The sequence below is a fragment of the Andrographis paniculata genome, unplaced genomic scaffold, assembly GCF_009805555.1.
Source record: "Andrographis paniculata isolate CXL003 unplaced genomic scaffold, ASM980555v1 Contig57END, whole genome shotgun sequence".
Lineage (NCBI taxonomy): Eukaryota > Viridiplantae > Streptophyta > Magnoliopsida > Lamiales > Acanthaceae > Andrographis > Andrographis paniculata.
Genome location: NW_026137592.1, coordinates 4719142 through 4723894, shown reverse-complemented (window position 1 = coordinate 4723894; position 4753 = coordinate 4719142). Strand labels below are relative to the sequence as shown.

The following is a 4753-nucleotide window of genomic DNA, read 5'->3' as shown; positions in this document are numbered from 1 at the left end:
AAGTTATATCTAGAAAACGAGATTTGTCGTGCTATACAAACATTGCTTGTATATTCGTTTACTTTTTAAATGGTTTTAGATTTAAAAAAAAAAAAAAAGTTTTTCTTATGAAGATCTAAATGAAAAATAAATACTCTCTTCCCATAACAAAGTATCCATTTTTTCATTTTAGTCCGTTCCATAACAAAGTATTTATTTTTTTCATTTTAGTCCGTTTCATAACAAAGTATCCATTTTTTCATTTTAGTCCGTTCCATAACAAAGTATCCATTTTTCCATTTTAGTCCGTTCCATAACAAAATATCTATTTTTCCATTTTAGTCTGTTCCATAACAAAGTATCCATTTTTTTTTAGTAACTGTACTATCTACCCAACATTACAAATATCCTTACAACTTACAATATATTACACAAATGTCATTACCTTTATATCACACATACAAATAAAGTTATTTTAGTCATTTCTACTTTATTCTTACTATATCTCAATATCTCAATGAAATACTAATATTTCTAAAACTACGTGCAAAAGGCAAATGAATATTTAGTTCCGGGATGGAGGGAGTATTAATTATAATGATTTTGAGGGGAAAATGAAAATAAATGTAAAAGAACAAAGAGAAAAGTAAATAATGTTTGATGAGATGTTTTGTGATATAAAAAAATATTTTTTTTTATCAAGAAACAAAGATCCAAATAATAAAATTTGGAAAAAAAAAAAACTTTGCTAAAGAAACATACCCTAATAACTTTTAATTTATATATTAAAAAAGAACAATTGATATAATATTTTTATGAAGTGATATTGTGAAAAACACAATGAAATAAACCCATAAAACCCTATATATCCTTCCATCCTATTTCATGTTCTTCTACATTTATTGGCTTCACATGTTCGATACACCAACCTAATTTATATAAATAAATAAATATATAAATGTCATATCTCCTTCTTATGTCACTAGATAATTTATCAATCAATGAAAATGCACCCTTGCATACCTATCTATATATTTATATATTTTGATTTTTATTGAGTTTGCTATTATTTTTGTTTGGTTGTATTTTGATATTTCAAGATTAGTACTAATTATTAATTAATTTTTTATTGTGATATATATTTAATTTACTGTTTGAATAAAATAAAATATTTATATAATACTCTATTCGGCTGTAAGGATCTTATGTACAATACATTTTGCATTATTGTACTTAATATTAAAAAAAATATTTTTATATTTGTATAATTTTTTGCACAAATGTCATTATAATAGTATTATAAGACACTAATAGAAGTATTTTTGTCATTTTCTTTTAATTTGTACTACGTTTTCATATAATAATTAATATTCAAAGATCGACATGCAAAAAGTAAATACGAAACTTAGAGCCGGACCGGGTAATATATAAAAATTGTGTGTATGGTATGATATGATTTTATTTTAATTTTGTTTAATTCTCATTATTTGATTTTTAATTTTTTACCCTTTACAAAGCATAATGTTCAACCTATATTTAAATATATAATAGAATGATAAAGCTAAAGTTAAAGTTCCGTAGGATAAACTGGTGGTACGGAGGTAGACCTGATCGCAAGGTTATTGATTTAAAATATTATTTTAGGTGTTTGTTTGGTTTTTTTTTTTTTTAATATTAGATATGAGAAATTATGTCGATAATATAAAAAATAATGTGTATTCTTTGTAATATTTATGGAGAAAAGTGTTTAATTTTTAGAAATTTTTTTAAGCTGTTTAATTTGTGTATTATATTAATATGATTTGATTAAAAATAAATAAAATAAAAATACTTTAAAATTTTAAATAATAAATATTTAAATAATATTAATTTATAAAAATAAAATTATATATAATACAAAGAAATTAAAAAATACATATTTATATATAATTAACATAATTGATTTTAGGGAAAATTGCAAAAATTGCCTAATATATATGTGGGTCAAATTATCGTTTTTAGACATGTATTTTTCAATTTCTCAAAATAGGACAGTAACTCTTTCTCTAGCCTTATTTATATCCTCCGGCGCCGGAAAATATCACGTGTCGGTCACGTATGCAGACGTGGATTGGCCGTTGTGGACGTATAACTCGCCGGTGTTGACATGTCAGATGATGTGGTCGTCGTCGGCAAGTGACGTGCCGGAAATTAAAAAATTAAAAATTGAAACTAATATTTGTTCTTTTTTGCAATTTGGCCCGATTGGACCAAATATCGGGCTAAATTGCAAAAAACAACAAATTTACCATAGCCAATAGATCCATAACACACCCCCAATTGATTTTCAAGAACCCTAAATTCCTCAATCGATCCGTAAATCGTCAATCTCATCCACTGCGGCAGCTCACCGCCGCTTCCTTCGTCTACGGACATCAAATCATTTGTCTTCCAATGTGATTCTTTAGTCGACACGACACGAGTGGAGAATGGAGAAGCATTCATAGTAGTTCCGGTGAGTTTTTTTTTTTCCTTTTACTAAAATCTTGTATTTCGTAGGGTGATTAGTCTTCCAATCTTGGCGAAGTTATTGATTACTGGGTGTTGCTTTATGTGTATCGATTATACATTTCGAAATGTGTTGATGTTCGAAGGTAGAGCATCGTCGTTTGCACCTGGCGAGGTGGAATGCTACTGTGGAATGAAATCGATATTCCGTACTTCATGGACGGTCGAAAATCCTGGGAAGAGATTCAATTGTTGTATCAAATCGAAGGTAAGAATTTATGTTATGAATTGGTGCATACGATATAGTATAAGACGAACACTCATTGTATCACGTGTGGATTATGTGTAGAGAGGAACACGCTCCGGGTGCAGTTTTTTTTGTGGGAAGATCTTCATATGTGTCCTCGAGCCAAGGTTATTATCCTGGGTTGTTAAAGAAGATGAATGATCGAGAGGCCAAAATTATGAATTTGAAGCAAAAAGTTAAGGAATTGAAACTTATTGTTGTCGTATGTTGTGTTGTGCTAGTGATACTATGTGTATGTATGCCATTAAAAATTTCTGCCAGCGAATTCTGTGAAATGGATTATCGAAGTTGGTTGTATGTTTGTTCGGTTTAGTAGTTTGAATTGGTACTACCGTCTAGGTATAACGTTTTGTATTTGGAATTAGTTGTAGCAGTACTAACTCCGTGAACGGAATCTATTGTATTTTGAATCGGTACTGCCGTTTAGGTAGTAACATTACGTATTTCCTATTAGTAATATTGATGTTGACGAATGATTTGGCATTGGTACTTCTTTGTTAAGATAGTAATATTACATTACTATCAATAAAACGTTACAAAATAGAACAAATGCAAAAAACGTTGTAAGTAGTTTTGATATTGGAATATCTAGACTAACCTTATTTAATGAAGCCACACACAATCAAAAAACATGCAGACCACACAATCCAACAGCATCCAACGCTGTTCATTTCAATTCACAATCATGTACCCACCACATCACACACATATGAAAATGCACAACACTTATTTTGTTTGGTTGATCGAGTTGTCGTTGCCCCCTTCCGTATTCCATGCCGCTTGTTGAATTCTCTATTCTCTTCAACAAGCCGTGTTAATTGTTGTTGACAAATATACGCCGGAAGCTCGAAGGAAGACACACCATCGTAATTGGGAGCATCCGATACCCGTTCAGGTCAAGACATTTAAGTCTGCTCAAACATTGTTGGCGGTTTTAGGTTGGTGCTATCATTATTTCTAGCCAAGTTTTTTTCCTGCGTCAATACGCAATTTTAATGGCTAAAGTAAACATAACATAATTACCCATAACACAAATAATTTCTTACCTTAGTCATTGTTGCTTGAGTGGTGATATCAATGATTGATTTGATGACCTTGATACCATAACGTGTCTGTAAATAAAATCAAGATTTGTGTTGTTTACACCTTATAGATAATGAAAATTGTAGATATGCAATATGGTGCTTAGGAACTATAGATAACATAAGAGCACTCACGCTTCGTTTTGTTTGCATTTATGCGAGCTGCTCGCCGTGAATTTTTTCCTTGGCTTTCGGAGACTGCTGTAAAAGAAAAACAAAAGATTAATCTTTACTACCAAGTTCATTTCATATAAAACAGAAGACTTGAGTTTAGGGATTTGTACCACCACCGTTATCGGGTTCGGAGTACTATCTAGAGACTGTTGCTGTCCTTCAAGAGATGCATTGTGTGTCCTAATATTTCTCACCTAAAAATTAATAGTTCGTACATAGTTCTGAGAATGGATATTTCGTACAAAGTAATTTCATTTCAAATGAAGTATAAAGTATGTTTAGACAATTGTACTTACGCTTCGCCTAGTGGGTAATATCGAAAGCCCCTTCCCTTTTCGCGGTGTAGGTTTGTTAATCTTGTCTGTCTCTACGTTGGCAACAGATTCTTGCGTTGCCAAATCTAGTTGTATCTCGTTAGAAAAATTTGCGATGCCTATGCAAAAATTTATTAAAAATGAAAATCAACAAATAGATCTTCTAAAGGCAAACTTTAAACCTTTCTTACCGGTGCACTTTCATGTATTGAAGTCATTCCACACAAATCCTCGAAAGTGGATTCTTGTCGAGTACTACATTCCCCGGCAGTTTAGGAGGTGCATTGTTCCTTATTCTTGACACGTTCCTTTATGAATATATGCAATAAAATAAAAAATAAAAATAATCAAGTGATGATGAAATTTTCATTGGAACAATATGTGACAAGAACACCTACACTCCATCTTGT

At 30.8% G+C, this 4753-nt stretch overlaps 1 long non-coding RNA gene across 1 annotated transcript; it reads left to right on the top strand.

The window, feature by feature from the left end:
* The first annotated feature begins 2349 nt into the window (after nucleotides 1-2349).
* Nucleotides 2350-2956, top strand: LOC127256817 (uncharacterized). Its single transcript, XR_007839905.1, has 3 exons — nucleotides 2350-2473; nucleotides 2613-2734; nucleotides 2816-2956. It is a non-coding gene; the product is annotated as an uncharacterized LOC127256817 (long non-coding RNA).
* The last annotated feature ends 1797 nt before the right edge of the window (nucleotides 2957-4753 follow it).